The sequence below is a fragment of the Puma concolor genome, chromosome B2 (assembly GCF_028749965.1).
Source record: "Puma concolor isolate L17-30 chromosome B2, mPumCon1.1.hap2, whole genome shotgun sequence".
NCBI classification, from domain to species: domain Eukaryota; kingdom Metazoa; phylum Chordata; class Mammalia; order Carnivora; family Felidae; genus Puma; species Puma concolor.
Genome location: NC_141671.1, coordinates 12,124,250 through 12,150,068, shown reverse-complemented (window position 1 = coordinate 12,150,068; position 25,819 = coordinate 12,124,250). Strand labels below are relative to the sequence as shown.

Below are 25,819 nucleotides of genomic sequence, written 5' to 3'. Positions count from 1 at the left end.
TTGGACATCTAGGGTTGTTCATTGTAGAAACTTGTCAGGTGCCCTGACTAGGAATATACCTCCTTGGTAGGCGGGTTATTGTTTTGGAATTTTCCTCTTGCTATCTTAAAGATTCCATGAAATTGTGGGTCAATCCACTATTTTATAGGTATTAAACATACTCTATTTAATACACACTAAGTATATGATATGTATATATCACATTAAATTAATAATAGACCAATGATTATTTTCTTATTTAAAATTATTTTGAACAAATAAAGTTCCTTCTAGACAAACATATTTTCCAGATTCTTCCTTTAGTGTTGGGTGTCACAATATGCAGTCCAACCCAATATCTATTGAGAGCCTTCTATGTGCCAGGTAGATGGATATTTTAGCATTTCTTTTACCTAAAAGGGGGTTGTTAATTTTGGCTAAGTTCTAGGTAGACTTCTCCATACCCCTCAGTTTTTCTTTCTTTGCCATCATTAGTGGCCCCATCTTGTAGCAATAGTATAAGTATTGTATACTATAAGTATATAAGTATATACTCTGAGCATAAAAGTATATACTTATATACAAGTAATAATGTAAGTATTTATAGTATAAGTATTTACTCCTGCCATGATTAAATGAGAGATCCAGGAGTATTCCACTTAATAAACATAATCTTATTTTAAAAACTGAAATCTAGGGGTGCCTGGGTGACTCAGTCAGTTAAGCATCTGACTTGACTTCGTCTCAGGTCATGATCTCATATTTTGTGGGCTGGAGCCATGCATCAGGCTCTGTGCTGACAGTGTGGAGCCTGCTCAGGATTCATTCTCTCTCTCTCTCTCTCTCTCTCTCTCTCTGCCTCTCCCTCATTCATACTATCTCTCTCTCTCTCAAAATAAACAACTAAACTTTAATTTAAAAAACCCAAAACCAAATTCTCGATTTTAGCTGTAACATTATGGCTTCACTTTCAACTTACAACTGCAAAACATATCACATAGGAGATATGAACAGAAATGAAAAAAAATACAAAAATACTTGCCTATTGTGTAGGATGGTGGGATTATTTTTGTCTGTTCTATATTTCCATTATTTTAAGATACTACCTCAAAATGAAAGATAAATAAGCTTGCCTTCTTACTAATAAACCCTTGTCTAACCATTGGCCTCTGGCAATTCCACCTTCTCAAGCCTTCTTTACACTCAGAGTCCAAGAGTTAAATACCATAGTGCACTTTTTTCTACTCACTCGGAGTTCAAATTGGCCTCTGGACCCCTTAAATTCTCTTGGATAATCTCTCTCCCTTAGGCTGTCTCTAAATTTTTGAATCTGGTTTTTCCCTTATTAGTTCTGTTTTCAAAGCTGTGATCTTATTTCTTCCCAATATTGGAATTTAAAAAAATACATTAAACACTTTTTTGCAATAGTCTTTTTTCTTTTCTGCCCTATTTTGGACAAATTTGTCTATTTCTCTGAGCTCTGACTGTAGGTCTGGATTTGATTCAGTGAAGTGAATCGACAAAATTGTGTATTGACCACTGAGGGCATGCCATTCACGGTCCTTGCTTAGGACTGCTGTGTACAGCTGGGCCGATGTGCCAGGCACAAGGGTCCCTGGCTCACAGGTGAATAGAGGCTATTTGTTCACGTGTGCCGAGAGGGAGAGACAATGGGTAACCTTTCCCTTAGCATTACCTAATGATATATATGAAATGAATTTGAGATATGTAAGGTTCCACTTCGGGGCACTTAAACACGGACAGAGAAGACTTAGGAAGTAGAGAACGGAAAAATATTAAGAGAAGAATTGCTTTCTAATTTAATGAATAAACTATAAATTTCAAAGGTATTCAATGATGAGATTAAGGGCGACTAGAGTATCTAGGTATAGCTCCAACGAGTCAGTGGGATATAAAAAGAATCCTTACGTGTAAGACCAGTGGTCTTTTCTATTTCTAGTTACATAAAATGTTCACGTAGGGACATCTTATCCACAAAGTGGGATGTTAGAGGCGTGCCCTGCTGTTTGAGTGCTGCCCACCAGCCCTTTCATCTTCTTCTTTTTTTTTTTTTTTTTTTAATTTATTTTTGAGACAGAGAGAGACAGAGCATGAACGGGGTAGGGGCAGAGAGAGAGGGAGACACAGAATCGGAAGCAGGCTCCAGGCTCTGAGCCATCAGCCCAGAGCCCGACGCGGGGCTCGAACTCACGGACCGCGAGATCATGACCTGAGCCGAAGTCGGACGCTTAACTGACTGAGCCACCCAGGCGCCCCCCTTTCATCTTCTTAAATGCTACTGAATCTCACCCCACACCCACCTCCTTGCCCGGGATTAGTAAATTATCCTTTTGCGTTAAGGCATGACCATCACAAGATGCTCTTAAAAAAAAAGAAGTTGTTCCCAAAAGGTTAAACCTACCAAACACGATCTGCCTGGATGATTCTGCTGAACAAACCTGTTTATGCCCGGGCGCTGGAGAACCAAAGCCTGTGTTCGCCTGAGGTTGAGATGTTGGCTTTGCTGTGGGACGCAGAAAGAAAAGACACTTGTCTCTGTTTTACACTTCTGTAAATCATTGACATCTTGATCAATGTTTAGACATTGACTCGGATTTTTTTCGGAGCCAACACCGAAAAAATATGATAAAAGCTATGGATCATCTTCTCAGACAAATGCACAAAACTGAAACGTTACATATAGTTCGTGGGGCTCACAGAGTCCTGAAGCTTGATCGCAGGTTAAAAATCTCTGTTCACTGAACACGAAACAAGTGTCATTTCTGGTGTCTCTGTGGTGCTGGAGAATCTGATACTGTTCACCTTCACTTTCTTCTATTTATAGTTCATCGCTCAACTTCTGAGTGCACCCTTTCCCCACCCCACCCCTGTTTGTGGGTGGACAGACCATCAAAATAATGACCAAGAATCCTGACACTGGAAAAAGATGGCTGTGTGCTGATGCCTCTGGTTTGCTTCCATGTACTGGTGTGTGACCAAGAGCAAGGTGTAACCAAAGGAAGCCAGGGCTGTGTGTGGTTGGTGGTGGGGTGGGGGTGGGGGGAAGGTGGCAATGGAGGTGATATCACAGAGGCCCTGTGATGTGGCCAATTCTGCCATACTTTGTAGCCGCTCGGTCAAAGGCAAGCTCGGTATAACTCCTTCGTATTGGAGCAATTCAAGCCATGAGCATAGCCATCAAAGAGTTCTCTCCCTTTCACTGATGCTGGGCCAGGACATATGGAGGTAGATAAGGTAGAAATCTGTACTAAGGATCTTCATGTGGCAAAAGATTGGAATATTTAAAATTTGTTTCCGGGGCCTTTTACTTCTCTGGCACAAGCTTCCAAAGCTACAACAGAAAGAAGGAAGGTCAGGGTGACAGGGCTGAGCTACTCTGGTTCCTTCTTTGAGAAGAAAGAATAAAGCATTCATTTACTCAAAGCAGTAGGTTACTCACTGTTACCTCTGCCAAGGGAGTTTGTATCACAGGAATGGGGTGACATTTAGCTTCTATAATTGATCTCTGTTTATGTTTCGTGAACTCAAGGGAGTATTACTCACCTGCCCCTTTCTCTGTCATACTATAAAGCTCCATCATTTCTGTAGCTGGGTTTATACATTCCTGGTACATCAGCTCAGTGGGAGCAGGCTATGTTTTATTCCTAGATATTCTTGATGATGCATAGATATCAATTCCTATCACAACTGTTCAGATACCTAGTCTTGTAGTAAGTATTTGTGCTATTATCCACTGGTAGTTTTCTTCTTCTTTTTTTTAAGTTTATTTATTTTTTTATTGTAATTTCTAGAGCCAACGTGGGACTCAGACTCACAACTTTGAGATCAAGAGTCACGGGCTCTTCCACCTGAGCCAGCTCAGCCCCCTCAATGGTCATTTTCCATTCATTCTTATTTTGTTCCTAGTGCTTCGTGGGAAGTGTAGTGGTTAAGAGCACGAAGTCAGGCCGGACTGATGGATCCAAAATCCCACTACCAATGTTGCTTTGTGATCTTGAGCAAATGTCTAAAGCTCTCTGGGCTTGGTTTTTCATTTAGGAAGTGTAGATAAGAACAGTACCTATTTCACAAGGCTGGGGAGTCAATCCACATAAGATACTTAGAACAGAGAGCTTGGCCCACAGTAAGTGCTCAGAGTTAGTTATTATTCTCTGTTTGCATAGAGTGTTGTATTCTTAGCGCCCAAAATGCGTGAATCAATCACTGGTAAAATTGCCATTGATAACTTTCCACTTGGGAGTTATTAAAATGTAAACTCTCGGGGTGCACTGGTAATGGGTTCTTCAGAACTTCTGTCTCCTGAGAAGGCACATTTGTGGGGGCGCACTGTCATCATCCTTTCCTCCCCAACGACTAGGAAAAGCTCCAAAAAAACATTGTGTTCACTGGGTGTTTTCCATTTGCCTGTCAGGTAAAGGAGAGTAGGCACGATAGCACGGGGGCAGTGGCCTCAGTGGTCTTAGTGACCATGTGTGTGGAGTGGGCCCCACAGAGACCTGGGGTCCTAGCATAACTTCACATAGGGTGCTACCTGGAATCCAGGGACCTATTCTCTTTCTGTGCTCTGGCATGGACCCTGTTTAAGAAAGAGGGTCTATTCAGGTTCATTGTTTCCAGCCACTACACCACTTTCGGGGAGACTTTTCACCAAGTCAACTCACAGATGGTTAGCCCCCAGTATGTCTGACACACAGGAGTCAGGATCTCGGGAGTAGATTCTGGGAGAGGAACGTGAAAGCCTGGATTCCACCTGCCGTTTGTATGAGCTTTATGGACTATGTATTTTAAGGTCCTGAGTCACCTACTGACCATCAAGATTCTAGCAAACCCCTTCACATAACATGGTTAATTTAAAAGTTTTACACTATATACAGAAAGGCAGAAAAACAGTAGAATTGGTCCAGCAATGGGCCCTTCCTCTTCCCCATGTGTCTACCATGTTATCAGCTCTCAGATACAGACATGGCTGGTAGCAATAGAAGTGTTATCCAAGGGGACAAAACCAATGCAGAGGAAGAGGCTTGGATGCAAGAGTATGAGCCCAAGGTGGAAGAAGACAAGAATATTATTAGCTTTGGCAAGGAAGGCGACATTAATTCGAATGAGATATAAAGAGCAGAGGAGAGGAGAGGAAAAATTGGGGGGCTGAAGGGAGAAGAGTGGAAGGCACAGAAGCTAACAGGGCATCAGCCTCTTAGTGCAGCAGATCACGTGATGATTGGCTAAGGAAAATGGCAGGTTTGGGTTGGAATCTCAAGGAAGACGGAAAAGATTTAGAAGAACCCGGCTGCCGTCCTCTTCTTTCCAACTCCACCACCTTCGGAACTAATCCTGTAAAAGAAAAACGTTATCAGCAAATATGTACCCAATGACCTTTCTGTGTCAGCCTCCGGGACATAGCCTTGAGCCTTTGAACAGACATGATCCGTGCTTTCTTGGAACTTTCAGGTCTAGTTGGAAACCATGGACACTAAATGTTAGAGCATCGTGAGGAAGAAGAGCTCACGGGGGTTGGCCCCATTGGGGCATATGTCAGCAGACAGATGCTGTGCTAGGTGGAAAGAGTTATAGAAAGAATTCAGACACCCAGTTAAGGCTCATTACTTTTCCCTCTAAACTAGTGAGTCTTTTCTCAGAGGATTTCTCTGCCTCTTCTCTCTTTCCAATCCCAGATAACCATTGTTATCATTGCTCTGCCCCAAATCTGTGCATAGTCCCCTGATGCCTGCCCCTTAGGGGTCAACCATTTTAAGGTTGGAGGCCTCCACCAGCTAGACTCCTTCCTGTATCTGACTCCTCCAGCTCTCCATTCCAGCTAAGGTCACTGGCTGTCCTTCCTACATGTCCCATCCTTTATCACTTCTCCACTTCTGTCCTTGCTGCTCTTTTCACTGAGTGTCCCCCCCAGACCCTCCACTCCTCTTGTTTTATTTCTACTCCCATGTTCAACTCTCACTTCCAACCAGGATGTATTCTCTGACCCTGGCACTAAAAGCAACCTCCCTCTCTTCTGCATGTCCACAGACCTTCCATCATATTTCTTTTAGGATATTTTTTGCAGTCTTCTTTATACTGTGGTCACCTTATACTCCTGTCTTCTTCCTATTATATTGTAAACCTAAGGGCAGGATTTGGCCTTTTCACCTGTACAGTACTTCATACTCCAATGCAAAATATACTCAGCTAAAAGAAATGCTCTATTAATATTTGTTGATGTTAATTCTAGGAGAAAAAAGGTCCTATTAGACTGGATGCACGAATGTTTCCTGTAAACCTGCACAAGCTGGTTTTTATGGATATGTTACTTTTTGCATTCCTGGAACATAAATGCTCTAATATTTACATATATATATATTTCACATACATATATATATTTCATCCATCTATTAATTCATTTATTCATTATTTAGTAGAAATGTATTAGATACCTACCAAATGCAAGGCATGTGCATGATAGGGAAGGCGCTGGCTCATGGATATATGCAGTGTATGCATCCATTTATCAATGTTTATGCCATTTTGTTTCTCTCCTTTCCAGACAAAGGGGACCAAAGAGGCACTCCCCACCACCACTCTGGGCTAAAAGCAATGTGTAATAGCAATGACCTTCATTTAAGTTGTGACTATGGGGTCAGAATAAGCCTTGTAAGGCACAGAACCAAATTAGATGCAATTTTAACACTGACAGTGAATATTCATCCTCTTGTTTCGAAATTTGCTTTAAGAAGTATGAATTGCACACACACTGTCCCCCTTCTCTCCTCTGTTTAATTTTCCTGGCGTTGCTTCAATGAAGAGTTTCAAACCCACGTTTTTCAGATTGAAATAAATAATGAAAATTGAAAATCAACGTTTTCCTTCTACTAATGTTAACAAAAAAGTAAAATGCCTCTAGTTTTATAATTATAATCAATATATAAAAGGGAAATGGCCACAAACAGACACAAAAGTAGACGGGTTTGGGATATGCTTATTTTTAAATAATTGGGTTTTTATTTTCTTTTAAAGATGCTGTGTGCAAGACACATCTTAAAAATACATTAGAAAATGTTTTTACAAGATCTGAATGCACCTGAACTTGATGCCCAGCTAATGCGTTAGATGTCCCTCTCCTACCAGGACCCTTATTCATATATTGGGGTCGGGGGACAGGCAGGCCTGTCTCTTGCCTCCTAAGGCCCCGTCATTTCTCCGCAAAGTCTTTGAAGAGCAAACCTATCCGTGGCTCTTTGGGCCAGGAGTCTCCCGGATCTTTCCAGACTTCTTTGCACGGCTGCCTGATGCGGTGAATTCATTGCTTTCAAAGCCGGGCGCTTGGCAGGCTCTCTCTCCCTTCCCCTGCCCTCCCCACGTCCCTCTCCCGTCTCCCACGGCCCATCTGCCCCTCCCTTCCTCCAGCCCCCTCTCCGCTCTGCTCCCCTTTATTTCCACTCCCCACCCGCGGGGCTCTGCCCTCCCTCCCTCTCTCTCCCCCTCGGCTCGGCTGTATTTGGAGCTCCCGGAAGCCGCCGGCGACTCTCCCCGGGAGCAGCGTGACTGACACCGGCTCCGCTTCGGGGGGGAGGAGGGCGCGGGAGGAGGGTGCGAGTGGCCGGACTCGGATTTGCGCCGCCGGGGACCCGACCTCGGGGCTCCCAGCAGGTAACCGGGAGCGGCGGGCGGGCGGGCGCGGGCGGGGAGGGGCCGGGGCAGGTGCGGGGGGCGCCCCCGCGGAAGTTGCGCGCCGAGCGGGTGGGGTGGGGCGGGGAGGGTGCCGGGACGCGGCGGCGCGCGAGTGAGAAAGGCGGCGCGGGCGCCTGCGGGGCCGGGGGGCCGGGGCCCGGGGCGGGGACGCGGGCGGGGCGGGGGCAGGGCGCCCCATCTGGGGCCGAGCCGCGGCGCCCTGCCCCCATCCCGTCCGCGCCGCGGGCGCCCCGGGCGGACGCGGGAGGGCGGGGTGCGCGCGGGAGCCGGCCGGGGCCTAGCCTTCCTGCGCTGCCGCCCCGGGCCCGTCTTAACTTCGGGGGGTTCTGGCCCGCTAGGCTGCGGGCCCCTCGGCGGTGCGTGCGGAGACGGGGGGCGGGAGGGGGCTGTGATTGGGCTGGATCCGACCGCGGCACCTCCATTGGAAAGTGCTGGAAAGAAACAGACCTGGCTTCCCCGCAGAACCTGACTTGAGGCAATGAGTCACTTTTAAAAAATGCAGAGGCAACTGAGGCATTGAGGGAGAGCTCTATGGAACAGGGTATCTCACACAGCTGCGTCCCCGACTGCTTTTGGGTAGAGGACTAGTCCGTGCGAGTAGCTGCGTTAGCATCACTTTTCGGGCTGCTAATAATTGCGTCTGCAGATGGCCTTTCCTTTATTCCCATGAGAGTGGTGTCGGGCATCACAATAGGCTGCAAGTTTCAGCAGCATTTGAATTGATGCATTCTTTAAAATGAGGAAATAGGGGTGACTGCATTTGGGATGTGGAACTAGAATTGGGTCCAAAGGGCCAAAGCGGCAGATTGAACATTTAGCAAAAAAAAAAAAAAAAAAAAAAAAAAAAAAAAAAAAAAAATTTAAGAACCTTTGGTTCTATAGTTTTGGGTTGGGAGTGCAGAGCAGAAGTCTATGGGTCTTGGGCACTATAGTTTACCAGAATTGTTTGCAGGTACTATTTCCTTACTGCTTATATAGATTTCTTTTAATTTCGGGAGCATGCCTTAGAATTCTTGGTAAAATAATCTAAACTCACTTAATGTAAGATTACAAGAGTGGAGTGATCTTTGGGGAAATTGTTGTGGTCGTTACTAGAGTCTAATTAGACTGTAAGCCTCTTGAGGGCAAGGGTGGGAGTTTTGATAGTTCTTTCAGCCCCAAAACTGTATTTCACTTACAGCATATATAATAAGCAAGCAATAAAAGTTTGTTAAAGTAATTAACTCAATAGCTTGAGTGGCTGGATCATGATTTCTTGAAGATAGAGCGTATTTTGCAAGGAAAGACTGTTCCATGCATTCCCATATCTAAAAGTCCTTAATAAAATTAGAATCAAGGTGTCATATTTATTAAAGAGAGAAGGAAATTGAGAAATCAGGAAGGTGACTATTGACGTGGCCACAGCTGGTAGGAAGTACGGTATTGGTGCTCCCTGTGGTCAATGAGAAGTAACTTAATTTGTTGATCTGGTGTAAGGTTTGGCAAAATGTTTGAACCAAGGGCTAGATAGTAAATATGTAGGTTTTGCCGGCCATGTGGTTGGTCTCTTCAGCAGCTACTCAACTCTGCTGTTGCAGCTTAAAAGCAACTATAGACAATACATAAAGGGATAGTGAGGCTGTGTTTCACTTTATTTATGGATGCCGAAATCTGAAGTTCATAATTTTCACCAGTCACGAAATAGTCTTGTTTTTTTCAGGTATTTAAAAATGGAAAAATAATTCTTAGCTTGGAAGAGGAGGGGGAGACACAGAATCAGGAGGGGGGTAGGGCAGGCCTGTCCTGTTGGCAGGAATTTGCTACATCCACCTGCCATGTGATAGTTTGGAGAAGAGCCTTTGCAAGGATTAGTGAGCCAGATTGTCCGAGTGCCTAAGTCATGCCCACGAGTTGTTAAATACCTTCAAGAATAGCATTAACTTATTTGGGCATTACAGTGTTTTGTTTTGCCTTGAATATTTCCTAACAGACATCTTTATACATGAAGTGCTGTTTTTAATTTGTTAATTATGTAATATTTTACACATAAAAATAATATGCTAAGTATGCGTACACTATAGCCATTATGTTCAAATGGCCACCTGTGACCCCATCACAGCACTAAAAACTACAGCTTAAGAACCAGATAATTGTAAAAAGAGAACCTACAGAGTGGGAGAAGATGTCTTAAAATTATGTATCTGGTAAGGGACTCATGTCCAAAATATATAAAGAGCTCTCCCAACTCAATAATAAAAAAGATAACTCAATATAAAAATTGTCAAAGGGTTTGAATAGACATTTCTCCAAAGAAGATGTGTAGATGGCCAATAAGTAATGGAAAGATACTCAACATCATTATTCATCAGAGAAGTGCAAATCAAAATCACACTGAAATACCATTTCATATCCACTAGGATGGCTAGAATAAAAAGATCAGATGATTAAGTGTTGATAAGGATGTGGAGGAACTGAAACTCTTACTCATTGGTGATGGAGTATCATGGAAATAACCCAAATGTCCATCGACTGATGAATGGATAAATAAAATGTGGTATATCCACATAATGGGGTAATATTTGGCCATAAAAAGAAATGAGGTACTGATCTATGCTAAAACATGTAGAAGCCTTGAAAACATTATTCTGAACTAAACAAGCAAGTCACAAAAGACCACATATTGTTTGACTCTGGTCCTATGAAAATGTCCAGAATAGGGGAATCTATAGAGACAGGAAATAGATTAGAGCTGGGGAAGGATGGTAAGGAGGTGATTGTTAAAGGCTGTAGGGTTTTTCTTTGAGCCGATGAAAATGTTCTAAAATTGACTGTGTTGATGATTGCACATATCATTGAATCGTACACTTCCATTAGGTGAATTGTCTCATATGTGTTAGACCTCAGTAAAGCCATTAAAGAGAATAAACAGAAACTAGAAAAAAAAAAAAAAAAACCCCACCGTGTCGTTACCTGTACTGTTGCATCTTTGTGCTCTTCTGTGCCATTCCGTGTCCCTCCCGACCCTGAATTTTGTCTTAATTCCTGGTTTTATTGTAAAACTGTTATGACATAGGTATGTAGTCCTAAACCGTGTGTTATTTAGGTTTGCTTGTTTTTTGATCTATAAAAAGGGTGCAGGGGCGCCTGGGTAGCTCAGTCGGTTAAGCATCTGACTCTCAGGTCATGAGCTCACGGTTGGTGGGATCGAGCCCCACGTGGGGCTGCTTGGGATTCTCTCTTTCTTTCTCTCTCTCTCTCTCTCTGTCTCTCTCTCTCTGTCTCTCCCTAGCTCTCTGCCCCTCCCCTGCTCATGCACGTGTTGTGCATGCTCTCTTCCAAAAATAAATTTTTTAAAAAATTTGGAACTCTTTTGAAAAGTGTATATAACCTTCTCACTTAAAAAAAAAAAACCCTCAACATTAAATTTTTAAGAATTATCTCTATTGTTGCAGCAGCTACATAGTGCTTCTTAGCAAACAAGCCACAGTGTGGTCATCCATTTTCTTATTGGCGGGCATTTGGGTTGGCCCCCACATTTTGCTGTTATGAAGTGTGCTCCTTTGAAGACTTTCTTGCGAGTGTCTTGGCACACGTATGCCAGAGTTCTCTTCTTCTGTGGTGTGACTGTATCGTATATTTTAATGACAAGAAGATAAAAGAAAAAGTTGGCTCTTCTGACTTGTACATCCCTAGCTTCTTCATTGTCTCCAACCAAGTGAATAGAACTGAGGTCCTGTCTTCTCATTCCATTTAGATTCTGATGGCAATATCTGTTATCTCTTGTCCCAAGAAGTGTGCAAAAGCACGAACTAAAACTGGACAGCTGAATTTCCCCACCACTTACGAGCATCTTCATTCTCTTTTATCACCTGGGTTTAGGACCGGACAGAGGACAACCTCATTAAGCCAAAGGGACGTGGCTTTCAGCAAGGTACCTGAGTGGTTTCTAAACTTGACTAGCATTTTCCTTGTATGTGTGTCCTGCTGGGCAGTCCAGGATTTCTAACATGACTTAGTTTGTTTTTTCTGGTAGCAACAAACCAGTCGGCAAGCTGGGGTGTTAGCCTCGGGCGCTTTCTAGGCCTGCCCTGACTCAGGCTGTGAGCTTTTGAATTTCATCCTGGGTGTTTCTACTTGTACTGAGGAAGAGAGGAAGCACCGTCAGGTCAGAGTAGTCCATTATAAGGGATTTTCTAAGTTGTTGTTGTTGTTGTTGTTTTTAATTAATGGTAAAATACACATAACATAAAATTTACCATTTAATCATTTTTAAGTATACAGCTCAGCAGCATTAATTACATTCACAAAGTTGTGCGACCAGCACCATCATCTGTCTCCAGAACCTTTTAATCACCTCAGACTGAAACTCTGTCCCTGTCAGACGATAACCCCCCCATTCCTCCCTCCCCCGCCCCTGGCTTCCACTGTTCTACTTTCTGTCTCTATGAATTTGCCTATTCTCGATGCCTCATGTAAGTGAAATCATACAATATTTGTCTTTTTACATGAGCTTTTACATCCATAGGAATTTTACATTGTTTTGTTTTTCTTAAGTAGACCCATTTCTCACTTAGGGAAAACATACCTTCTTTGACTGAGAAGTTATGTAATGGGACTGTTTCCTTTTCAGGATACAGCCCTCTATAGGAAGGGACATAACAAGGGTTGTAAAACCAGAGGGAGAACTTTTGTTTATTATGGATTTATAAGAAGAAGAAGAAGAATTCACCTGACCTGTCTCATTAATTAGACATCTAATGGTCCTGGCTTCTCATTGACTACTTAGCCAAGCGGAGAAGGCAGAGAAGCACCAAGTTAAAAATTCACACCTATCTGATGACAGGATGAATTAGGTAACCTTGGAAGTTCCTGTTAGTCCCCAACTTCTAGAATTTAAAGGCCATTCTACAATATAAAAGTCTGATCTAAAATTGATTCTAGTTTTGATAGGGAGAGACAAAAAAAAAAAAGAACAGGAAGGTTGTGGGCACTGAAAATAGATGTGAGGTGGTCTTCATGGCAGTATTGAAGAGGGAGGTGGTCCCTGGAGAAGCTGGGTGCTGGAGACACCAGAGATAAACCTTGTAGTACATAGGTGACATTGGTTGTCTTACGTCTATACTTAATACACGATACGTACACAGGATAATGAGACAATAACCGTCATTACTTTGTATCAGTCCACATGGAAATCCAGAGAAACTCTGGGATCCGTTGATTATTTCTTCCTTCCTCTATGTTGAATGACTGTTGTATGCCTAGAACAGTGAAGATCGCTGGGGCTGCGAAGAGGGGTATCAGTGAAGGAAGATACAATGAACAGGAGGTGACCTAGGCTGTGAACGTAGATTTCAAATGATCTTCTTAGGTCATAGTCATCATTAGTTCTGACTTTGTTCCCATTTAGTTTTATCCAGAGAAAAATCACTGGATTTTTAAAAAATTTTTTAAATGTTTATTTATTTTTGAAAGAGAGAGAGAGAGAGAGACAAAGTGTGAGCAGGGGAGGGACAGAGAGAGAGAGAAACACAGAATCTGAAGCAGGCTCCAGGCTCTGAGCTGTCAGCACAGAGCCCGACGCGGGGCTTGAACCCACGAACTGTGAGATTATGACCTGAGCCGAAGTTGGACACTTAACCGACTCACCCATTCAGGCTCCCCAAGAATCACTAGATTTTTACGAGATAAATTGATTATTATACTCGATGGCAAAAAATGGCAGTCAAAATGGACCACACTAGAAAACTAGCCAGTTGCATCTTCCAGAACCAGGTGAACTAGGCTTCCAAGGGGCGAATGCATATTTCAGTCTGATTATGGTCTGATATGTAAGCAAGGCTGTCCATTTTATGTATTCTCAGTTTAGAAGCCCAGTGTGTGTCGGTAAGGGGTTGGGAAGATAGGAGGGCGTTTTTTTCCTCTACTGAACACTGTCTGGGACTGGTGCTCCCCTCCGTCCCGTGGCAGGGCTCCCCCGTGTCTGCTCTAGTAAGTAGGTTGATAGAAGAGTCCCATCTAATTGGTTCCTTGCATTCGGTAGACCCCACACAGACAGCTTCTCCTGGCTGTCATCTTCCAGCATGTTGGAAGCTGTGGCTGGAGACTTTCGGGGCACAATGCAGGTTCACCCGTATTTAGCCAGGATTCTTAAAAGTTCCACTTTTGATTCCTCCTTCATTTCCATTTCTGCTTCTTCATTTCTCAGTGCTCTCGTGGTGTGATCTGCAGACAGCCCGCCAGCCCCCTTTTTCCGTCCTGCTTCCGAACAGCCTCTCCCTTCCCGGGATGCCTCTTCCCTCAGCGTCTCTTCTGAGTGGAAGGTGAACAGTTATCTAATGAAAGTTCCTCAGTCCCTGGAAACTTTGAAAAAGAGGTTCGCTGATGCAGATGAGTCTAGGTAGGACAGAATTAGGGGTGGAACTCATTCTTGTGCTTCTTACTTTAGGCCAACAATCTTCACTCTGTGTACGCTAACTGTGTTTGAAGACTTCCCCCAGGTACATGCACACAGGTGTTTTGAGAAAGTCGGTTTCCAAATCTTCCTCTTCCAGGTGTCCTTTTTCCGAAGACTTGTCTTCTTGAGAGCAGGTGTTTTCTAGAGATGCAGATTCTCTCTCTCTCCTACCTTCTTTTCCATAAGCACCTTTCTCTCTTTTTACATAAGACCATCTCTAATCCATCTTCCTAGTTCATCTTATCAAAAAGGGCTGTTTCTCACCCATTTTTACTAAATTGTTGATCAAGGATGTAAAAATCTATGAGATAAGGAAGGGCGGGAAAGGAGGACATTTCAGAATATCAAGTTTAGGGGTAAGAAAATGAATGATTCCAGTGTCCGGACATTGCCAACATATGTTTTCTAAATCTCTGTTAACACACACACACACACACACACACACACACACATCAATCTGATCAATTTGTAAATTGATATTAAAGGACACATTTTGAAGGGGATGAAGTCAGGACTCTTGTACAAATGAAGAGACAAACATTTCTAAACATATGAAAAATGAGAGAGCCAGTAAGGTCTACAGTCAGTTCAAAAAAAACCATTGATAAGAAGGTTGAAGTGAATTTGCTAAATTGACGTGAAATCGGCTTCTTCCACAGAGGGAGAGGAAAGTCCATTGGACTTCCTCAGGGTACGATCTGTTTACATGCCTGCAGATGATAATTACTTGCTTTCCGATCAGTTTTCTGCAAGTTAACTGCTGTCTCTGCAGAGTTGTAAAATGGCCCTAGTCAAAGACAGTGAGTGACTGACACAAGCCAGTTGGATGAGTAGTTAGGGCACTCACTAGTCAGTCTTCTCAGTTTTCCTTACACCGATGATTCACATAATTTTGATATTTCTTCACCATGTGATGTTTTGTACTCCGGAGTTCAAACACTGGAGTGACATTTCTGTCACAAAATGTCATCCATTCCCATCTCCTCATTTATGTGAACATAGTTTCCCAACATTTACTTTGATAAGAACAAAAATTGAGAAACTGATGTTCAAACTTGACTCGTACTAGTAATAAATATACTCATCCACATATGCATTAAAAATAATTGAAAACTGAAAGTACTCAAGAGAGAGGGTTTTCCAGTAAGAATTACTTTTGTGTACATGTAGGACTAATTTGTTAACATTTGTAATATTTGTGTTGTTTTGATAAGTTGCATTCACTGTTGTGATGGTAACAATCGGAAAAGTATTTTTTTTGCCATTGAGTTTATTTTTTTAAATTTTTTTATGTTTATTTATTTATTGAGAGAGAGTGAGAGAGAGAGAGAGCAATCTGGGGAGGGGCAGAGAGAGTGGGAGAGAGAGAATCCCAAGCAGGCTCCGTGCTGTCAGTGCAGAGCCTGACGTGGGGCTCAATCTCATGAACCGTGAGATCATGACCAAGAGTCAGACGCTTAACCGACTGAGCCACCCAGGCGCCCTGCCATTGAGTTTAAATTTAAGTTTATAAACATATTTTTGATGCAGAAAAGGATAATAGAATAATGAATAAAAGACATTCAAGCATAAAATAAATAAAATGAGGATAAATTTCTAAAGGGCCAGAGGAATGGAGACACGAGTTGGAGGAGAGAGTGTAATTATGCAAAATTTATGACCATCAGAAAGCAGCCTGCTCATGTATTCTTTGGAAATGAATGATGATGACTTTCATGGATGTATTTCAGTGAGTGAAAAATAGTTTTACTTTTATGGGTCAATATTTAAACAAATTTTTTTAATGTTTATTTGTGAGAGATTGACAGAGCGTGAGTGGGGGAGGGGCAGAGAGCGAGGGAGACACAGAATCTGAATCAGGCTCCAAGCTCTGAGCTGTCAGCACAGAGTCCGACTCGGGGCCCAAAACTTGCAAAGTGGGAGATCGTGACCTGAGCTGACTGAGCCACCCAGGAGCCCCTTTATGTGTCAATATGAACAGAATGCTAAAGGTGATGTTCTTTACAACCATTCACATCTTGGTGAAATTTTTTACGTGTCAATCTAAAAATGGGCAGGAGGGGTTTACAGAATGCATTCTGGATATTTACAAGTGAAAATTTGGAAATCCCTCCGTAGCTTGTCCTTCCTCTGGCTTTGGACCAAAAATCAGGGGTCAGTCATATGACAAACCCTTTCTGCAACTTTAGTGCTGGGAAGGGAACCAGTTTGTTGATTGACAGAGTTCTAGTGACTCCTGGTTTTGCTAGATTTAGGGAAGACATTTAAGGGCTAAAGAACTTGATGCTTGTGACGCCTCTCAAAAGGGAATGATAGCCCATCAGGTTTTATTACTTTTTAAAGTTTTTTTTAACATCTATTTATTTTTGAGAGACAGAGACAGAGCCCGAACAGGGGAAGGGCAGAGAGGGAGGGAGACACAGAATCCGAAGCAAACTCCAGGCTCTGGGCTGTTAGCAGGGCTCAAACCCACGAACCAGGAGATCATGACCTGAGCAGAAGTTGGCCACTTAACTGACTGAGCCACCCAGGCGTTCCAGGTTTTATTTCTTTTTAAACAGTTGTATCTTCACTTGCTCTTCTTTCTGGATCTCCCTTTGGGAGGCACTCACTGTGGGTCATCGTGTGTGTGTGTATGTCTGTGTACAATAACCAGATAGATACCACTGTTTGGATCTGTAAACATAAGCTTTCATCAAGTTTGGGAAATTTTTGGCCATCATTTCTTCAGGTATATTTTCTACCTCAATCACTCTGTCCTCTCCTGGGATGCTGAGGACCCTAATATTACACCTCCTAATACTATCTCACAGGCCTCTTAAGCTGTGTTCATTTTTGCATTCAATTCTTTTTCTCTCCTTTTTGGATAATATATATACCAACAAGTGCACAGTCACCTCTTTTTGCAATCTCTATCCTGCTATTTGGCTCACCCAGTCATTTTTTGCTATTGTATTTTTCAGCTCTAAAATATTCGTTTTTTTAATGGGTTCTTTAAAAAAATTTTTTTTTTCAATGTTCATTTATTTTTGAGAGTGAGAGGCAGACTGCGAGTAGGGGAGGGGCAGAGAGAGAGGGAGTTACAGAATCCCAAGTAGCTCCAGGCTCTGAGCTGTTAGCAGAGTCCATCATGGGGCTCCAACCCACGAACCGTGAGATCATGACCTGAGCTGAAGTCAGATGCTTAACTGACTGAGCCACCGGGCGCCCCTCTTTTTTATAAGTTCTGTGCCTCCTCTGAGAACTTTGAGAACTTCTGCCTTTCCATTCATTTTAAGAGTGTTTACCTTTGGGGCACCTGGGTGGCTCAGTTGAGTGACCGACTTCGGCTCAGGTCATGATCTTGCAGTTTGTGGGTTCGAGCCCCACGTCGGGCTCTGTGCAGACAGCTCAGAACCTGGAGCCTGCTTCAGATTCTGTGTCTCCCTCTTTCTTTACCCCTCCCCTGCTCACGCTCAGTGTCTCTCTGTCCCTCAGTAATAAATAAATGTTAAAAAAATTTTTTTTTCTAAAAAGAGTGTTTACCTCTATCTCCTGGAGCATAGTTGACATCGTTCCTAGAAATCTGGTCATTCCAACATCGTCATTTTGGGGTTGGCCTTTGTGGATTGTCTTTTCTCTTGAGAATTGATCACAGTTCCCCAGTCCCTTGCATGTCACACATGTTTGGATTGAATTCTAGACATTTTGAGGATTGTGTTGTGAGACTCTCGGTCCTTTTGAAATGCTCATTTTTACTGCTGTTGTTTTCCCAGGCAGCCAGCCCAGTTCTCCCTTATAATGGTCCCAACATGAGTGCAGTTTTTAAAACTTTTGCTGTGCTGCTTTGGACCCCCAGGAAGCACTATTTAGGGCTTAGTCTGGGAATTGAGCACTGGCTTCTATTGTGGCACAGGTCTCAAAGCCTGTGGATCTGTCCCCCACATGCACACTATGGGGCAAGACTAGGGCTTGTACTCATTCATGCACAGAATGAAGGGATCCCCCTTTCCAGCTCTGGCTTCTCTGGGATTCTCCTCTGGCAGTGACATCAGAGAAGCTTTTTTTTTCATTTTTTTTTTTAACATTTATTCATTTTTGAGACACAGAGAAAATGAGAGACAGAGACAGAGCATGAGTGGGGGAGGGGCAGATAGAGAAGACGACGAAGAATCTGAAGAAGGTCCAGGCTCTGAGCTCTCAGCACAGAGCCTGACATGGGGCTTGAACGCATGAACTGCGAGATCATGACCTGAGCCAAAGTCGGACATTTAACCCACTGAGCCACCCAGGCGCCCCATGTCAGAGAAGTTTTTAGTGGCTTATGCTGCTGCTTGCTGTTCTGGGGTGCAGTTCTGTAACTAGCCACACACACACACACACACACACACACACACACACACACACACACAGACCGCTGGACTTTGCATCACATTTTTCCATCCGCAGGACCTCCTTTCCAGGTCTTCTGGCCAAACAGAGGAGGATTCTCTCAGAGATTTTGTTGCCTGAACCCCCTGCATAGCTTCAATCTTGGATCAACCCTGGAGAGAAGAGAGAAAAACAAACAAACAAAGCAGAAACACATTCCCAAATAAATCCCCTTTTCAAGTTTTGATTGCTTCCTTGAATTGGCCTGCTATTGTTTACCTTTCAGTCAGGGAGTTGCTTTTTATGTCTTGAACACAGTTTAGAGATAGGCTGTCATGGGCCGATTCCCTCTTCTTTTTTTTAATTGTTTTTAACTTTTATTTATTTTTGAGACAGAGAGAGACAGAGCACAAGGGGGAGGGCCAGAGAGAGAGGCAGACACAGAATCCGAAGCAGGCTCCAGGCTCTGAGCCGTCAGCACAGAGCCCGACGTGGGGCTTGAACCCATGAATCATGAGATCATGACCTGAGCCAAAGTTCTACGCTCAACCCACTGAAGCTGCCAGGCGCCCTGGGCCAATTCCCTCTTGCACAGCACTGGTAGCTCCCTCCTTCTTTTGACACCTGCACCCTCCCCCATAGTCTTCCTTGTGTGTTGTCCACTTTCTCTGTGTCCCCTTTACTTTGGGCTTTCAGTTCCAAAGAACAACAACAAAAAAGAAGAGCCTGTAGTCTTTTGGTGGTCCGGAGCTCTATTTGAAAACTCCAGTTTTGTTACACGTAATAAATAGAAGTCAAGTATGAAAGTAGACCCAGGGGGCTGGAGACAATGTGAAGAAGCAGAAGGGGGTTGGGGCCACACGCATCACCTGGCTCTTCTAAATCGAAGGATCGCCCTCACATTTGTTAACAAACGTCATACTCAAAACCGGCTTAGTTCTTGATCTGAACTGATCCTTGGTTTTTCTCTTAAAGAGAGTTGCTGAAGCTGCTATTCAACCGCATATAAAGCCTACACTGCATGCCAGTAAGTAAATTCTGAGATCAGAAGGAATTTCAGCAAACCTTGTTGTCTTCATTATTCCAGGAAGACATGGCATTCTTTTTCTTTTTAATTAGTTAATTTTTAGAGAGACAGAGACAGTGTGAGTGCGTGAGGGGCAGAGAGACAGGGGGAGAGAGAGAGAGAGAGAGAGAGAGAGAGAGAGAGAGAGAGAGAGAACCCCAAGCAGGCTCCGTGCTGCCAGCGCAGAGCCTGATGTGGGGCTCGAAGCCATGAAACCCAAGCTGAAACTGAGAGTCAGATGCTTAACGGACCGAGCCACCCAGGCGCCCCAAGACACGGCATTCTTCACATTGAAATGTCGGGGTTTAGCGACGTGAAATATTTTTAGTCAAGTCGTGAGAAGTAACTGACCATATAAAATGATATCCCCTTTTATGCTTTCGGCCACTAGTGTCTCTTGGTGTTTTTATGGGCTGTGTATGGCAGAACCTTCAAAGCATGGTATGTGAGATGTCCAGGTCATCATGTTTAGGGGATCAGAGACCTGGTGACATGTGCCTGGTAATGAGCACTCACTGTGTGCAGATCACTGTGATGAGTGCTGGGGAGCATTCAGAGATAAATCCTAATAGTGACAGTTGGCCATCACTTTCTAGTTCACGAAGCTTCCCTCGTCATGTCCTCTGAGCTTCCCAAGAATCCCGAGGCAGTTATTACTAGGTAGGTAATACTTGCGATTCCACCTCCGAAAGTCCCCTGGGCTTCCCTTCCCTGCAGCCACCAGCGGTCATCTCGGTGGCCCTTCGAACTCAGTGTCTCACACTGAACTCCTCCCCTTGGACACCTCCATTCCCTCTGTCTGTCCGCACCTGCACCGCCTGACCCTGAGACAAGGCATCTGAGACGCTCTGCCTTCTCTCTTTCCCTCCCAGCCCCACTCAAGCCCCGTGGTCTCCGCTCAGACCTCCTTCATTCTCCTACGTTCTCAGACCTTCTCCAACCCGCTGCCGCCTTGTAGTAAATTCCCACGTCCCCCCTCAGCTTTGTCCGCCGCTCCTGCCAGCTACTCATCAATCTCTTATTTTCCCGTGAGCTCTTAGATAGCTTCTGGCACATGGTGAATGAATGCCCAAGGAATATTTTCTAGCTGCAGTGTCTCCATGTCTTGGCACATGCTGGGCATAGGCTCAGGGATACATCTGCTCTACTTACCTTTCTGCTTTCGATAATGCCTCTTTGTCTTTTGAGATTCCGTTTCGCTCCTAACTGAACTCGAAGGGCCTCCTTACTTCCCAGGGCTCCCTTGAGTACATCCCATCTTGACCCCCACATCCCATGCACACATGCTCCCACAGCATTCCTGGGCACTTCTATGATCAGATTTCCCAAAGCGTGGCTCCTTTTACTCTGAAGTGTGCTTCTGAGAAATGCAGATTGCCAGGAACGCCCAGAACCACTAAATTAGTATTGCTGAGATGGGGGTGGGGTGGGGGGAGGGCAGGAATCTGCATTTTGGAGGCCCCACTTCTGCCCAGCGATTTCTGCTGCCGTGTGAAACACCACCGCTCCGCTCTGTCCCCTCCAGCTGGTTCCGGGAGCGGGAGCGAGGCTGTGGCCACTCAGGGAAGTCTCTGGTTAAGGTTAATTACCACCTGTGTCTTTGCTGGGAGGTGAGAGCAGCAAAGTTAACTCTGACTTAACTGGTTTTTGTACGGTTATAAAGGGGAGCTTGAGGCTTGGCATTAAGCAGCACAGGTTTGAACCACTCAGGGCCACGGAGTGCAGAGTTTTTCAATAAATACAGCAAATACACTGCTGCAACCATAGTTTCTCTTCATGATTTCTTAACGTTTTCTTTTCTCCAGCTTACTTTATTATAAGAATACAGTATATAAATACAGCATACAAAATATGCATCAATTGACTGTGTTATCGGTAAGGCTTCTGGTCAACGGTTGGCTATTAGTAGTTAAGTTTCAGGGGAGTTAAAAGTTATATGTGGATTTTTAATTGCATGGGGGATGTTGGTGTCCCTAAACCCTGTGGGCTCGAGGATCAGTTGTACTTGTTTGTTTTTGAAAACAACATTTATTGAGGTACAGTTTTGCATACCATAAAATTCACCCATGTTAAGTGCACAATTCAATGACTATTATTATATTTCCAGTATTGGGCCCCTACCACCATGATCCTGTCTTAAATCATTTCCCTCACTTCAAATAGAAACTTTATTCCTATTTGTAGTCCCTTCGCATTCCTAGCCTCAGCCCTAGGCAACCACTGATCGACCTTCTGTCTCTAGAAATTTGCTTTTTCTGGATATTCCTAGAAATTGAATTGTATAATACCTGATCTTCTGTGCCTGGCTCTTTCACTTAACATCGTGTTTTGGGCAGGGCGGGGGCGGGGGGGGGGGCGCCTGGGTGGCTCCGTCAGTTAAGCGTCTGACTCATAATTTCAGCTCAGGTCATGATCTCATGGTTCCTGAGATCGAGCCCCGTGCTGTCTCTTCCTCTCTCTCTTTTCCCCTCCCCCACTCAGGCACCCTCCTGCCCTCTCTCTTTCCCTCTCCCTCTCTTTCAAAATAAATAAACGTTAAAAAATAAATATAATTTTTTTGAGGTTCATCCATGTTGCAGAACGTATCAGTGCTTCTTCCCTTTTCTATTGCCGGATAATATTCCGTTGTATGGCTATGCCTCATTTGTTTATCTAGTCATCAGCTGCTCCCCGTCATGTTTTGGTTATTATGAGTGATGATGCCATGAACATTTGTGTACAAGTGGTCCTGTGTGTAGACATGTGTTTTAATTGCTCTTGAGTAGATAATGCAAATGGTATGGCTGGGTCATATGGCAGATATATACTTGGCTTTTTAAGAAAGTTCCAAGTGGTTTCCATAGCAGCTGCAGCATTTCACATTCCCACCGGAAGTGTAGGAAGGTTCTGATTTCTCCATGTCCTCACTGGCACTTGTAATCGTCTGTCTTCTTGGCCCTGGCCATCCTAGTGGCTGCAAAGTGGGATCTCATTGTGGTTTTGACCTGCATTTCCCTGATGGCTATTGATGTTGAGTCTATGTACTACACTGCTGGCTAGTTGCATATTTTCTTTGGAAAAATATTCAAATATTTTGGTCATTTTTTAAAATGTTTAATATTTATTTTGAGAGAGAGAGCGCGCGGGAGCACATGCACGGGAGTGGGGGGAGGGGCAGAGAGAAGGCAAAAGAGAATCCCAAGCAGGCTCCACGCTGTCAGTGCAGAGCCCAATCCAGGGCTTGATCTCACAAATTGTGAGATCATGACCTGAGCTGAAATCAAGAGTCAGATGCTCAACCTCCTGAGCCACTCAGGTGCTCTGTTTTGGCCATTTTTAAGTTGGAATCTTTGTCTTATTATTGAGTTGTAAGAGTTCTTTGTAAATTCTGCACATAAGGAGAGCAATACATTTTTTTATGGAGCGACAAAAGGTCCATAGAAGCCCTTCCCAGACTGTGATAGATTAGCCAGTGGAGTCTCCATGACTTCTCGCCAGGATGTGGCCCTTGGGGAACTCCTGGAAACACCTTCTTGACCTACACCCCTTCCATGGCCTAAACAAGAGCAAAAGGGCAGTGCAGGGAAATAGGAAAGCATAGGAGCTTAGAAATGGGTCATGAAGTAAGTTAGGGGGCAGCTTCTTTTCAGTGAAGGGTCTCATTTAGCTAAGAGAGTTCACACTTCCTGATAGGGGAATTATTTCGTTCCTGGTCCACTCAGCATTCAGACTCTATGATTTTATGACTCTGTCCTTACCTGTCACTACCACAGGGCACAGAGCCAGCCTTCGAGATAGACTTAGACTTCCCCCACGGCCTTAGTTCCCACTGGGCTCTTCCTTGCAGCCCGGTGTCCTGGAGGGCTGGCCTGCCCCCAACAGCCAAACTGTCCATTCCTGAGGGGAATCATGGCCCCTGAGGACAGTCTGTGTCTCATCCAGCCGTGTAGCCCCAGCAGCAGCACAGAACACATCTCAAAACACATTTGCATACAATTTTCTTCAGTCAGCGAATGAAGAAACAGGAATGAACTCCTGTATTAGAAGTGAATACATTGAGACCCACATGGATTAAATCATCTGCCTAGAGGGGTGTAAGCTGCCAGTTAAGGGACTGGATCTCAAATGAAGGTCCCCCGATACCAAAATGCTTTTTCTACCATATCAAGTTATGAGCCCTCACCTCTTATCTTCAGAGATTCCAACTTAGACCAGAAATATTTGTATCACGGGACGGATCAGGGATGCTCCTGAGAAGTGATACCACTGGAGTGGGGAGGGCGGATGGAATGGGGAGGTCCTTTCTACGTGTGGTTGATTATTTTACCCTTCTATGTCCAACTTTGGATTTGGTGGAGATGACAGGAAGTAAATGGCGAACCATAAAGCGAAGTTACCTCTGATTTGTAGGACACGAGGCAGCCTCTTGGGAGCGCTGAGTTGCAGAGAATGGGTGCGCCAGCGCCGGGAAGGACCCTTGAGGCAGTGGCAGCAGTAGAAAGGTGGGAGGGGAGAGGGAGCAGTGTGGGGGAGGGGGGCACGTTTGAGTTGTCTCTGCGATTGGGTCTTAGGAACCCTGAGTTATAGAGGGCTGGGGTGGGGGGGGGAGGTCCTTTTGAAAGTCCAGCTGAAGAGAGTTTGCCTTTGTTCTCTGCACTGGGACCTTTGGAGGAATCTGTCGGCTAATCAGGATCTCCTCTGGTAGGTTTTCTCCAGTTTTGTGAAAAATTTAAAAGTGTTCTTTCATTCGCATAACTCTCTGATCTCTCCTATTCTGATATTACTGTCTCAAAATTCAGAGACTTTTGAAACTTCTTTGCAATGAGAAGAAAATGGTGGCTTTTTCTTTTTTCTTTTTTTTCTTTTTTTTTGATGTTTGGTGAAGCTGGCCCCAGCAGTGCTCTTTGGGAGGGAAAGCGAAAGATAGAAAGGCAGGAACCTTGACAATGGGAATGTGTCTCTGAGAGAACAACTCCCTGGCTTGACAGAGCAGGGTCTCCTTCCGGCCCCCTCCCACGACAGCTGGGCCCAGAAATGTATTTTAATCCCACTTGATTTTCTACCCATGAGCACTGTGCTGGGCGGGTAGAGGGGACTAACTGAATGAATGAACCCAGCGTATCCAGGGAGGCAGCCAATGAAGGGAGGAATGAAGACTGTGGTTTGTTTCTGCTGCACGTACTATTACCCCATCAGCAATACTGAACCACACGATTCCTTCCCCCCGGGGATTGGTAGCTTCTAGAGAAAGGAAAGGAAGTAATTATTACAGTCACAATAAAGAGAAATTAACATCTAGGACAGCCTGGTTCGATGGTAGTTCAACAAATCTTTCTTTAATTCGGGCGCATTTATAGAGAAAGGAGTCCATTGTGACTCTACTGTTTGCTCACACGTAAGCCAGCTGCCCAGTCTGACCATGAGAAAAAGTTAGAGAATCTCCCCATTTCCTGTCACCTCAAATCTGTTTTCTGTGTAAGCTTAGACTCATGATCTTTGGAATCCCTGGAGTCTGGGTCTCCTCTATAGAGTCAGAGGAGAAACGCTCACCACAATTATTTCTGCACCTTTGGCCTCATGAGAGCAGAACTTCAGCCAGCAGTCTGGACCCTGGAACACCCAGCCGTTGTGAACATGAAGATGTTACCGCAGTAGTGTTCTCCCTGGCTTGTTTTATGAACTTGCTGTGAGCGATTTACAAAATCCTTTGGACAGTGTGGAGTTTTAAAAATCTTGAAACCCTGGGGGCGCCTGGGTGGCGCAGTCGGTTAAGCGTCCGGCTTCAGCCAGGTCACGATCTCGCGGTCCGTGAGTTCGAGCCCCGCGTCAGGCTCTGGGCTGATGGCTCAGAGCCTGGAGCCTGTTTCCGATTCTGTGTCTCCCTCTCTCTCTGCCCCTCCCCCGTTCATGCTCTGTCTCTCTCTGTCCCAAAAATAAATAAACGTTGAAAAAAAAATTTAAAAAAAAAAAAAAATCTTGAAACTCTGAAGGAAAAAAGGAGCTGTGGAAAACCCAGGGTTCACATTCCAGAGAGCGGGTGTGCTCTTGTAAGTCACGGGAAGAAGCCACCGCGGTTTTAAGTGGGTTAAGCTAACCTAATGTCTTCTTTGAAGCAGAAATCTTGGGGCTCCGGGGGGCTCAGTCGGTTAAGCATCTGACTCTTGGTTTCAGCTCAGGTCATGATCTCACGGTTCGTGAGTTCGAGCCCCACATTGGGGTCCGAGCTGACAGTGCAGAGCCTGCTTGGGATTCTCTCTCTCCTTCTCTCTTCCCACCCCTCCCCCCACTCACTCTATCTCTCTCTCTCA

The 25,819-nt window shown here is 44.4% G+C and overlaps 1 protein-coding gene across 4 annotated transcripts in view; it reads left to right on the top strand.

Annotated features, from left to right (window-relative positions):
- Positions 1-7,254: 7,254 nt before the first annotated feature.
- The window catches only part of CAP2 (cyclase associated actin cytoskeleton regulatory protein 2), a 153,579-nt gene continuing 135,014 nt past the window's right edge, over positions 7,255-25,819 (top strand). Inside the window, exon 1 of one of the 4 annotated variants that reach the window (XM_086706191.1) lies at positions 7,255-7,641. The gene's annotated coding sequence lies outside the window, so the exon portion shown is untranslated. The remainder of the gene's footprint in view (positions 7,642-25,819) is intronic. The other 3 variants (XM_086706193.1, XM_025917215.2, XM_086706192.1) reach the window with 3 other exon arrangements.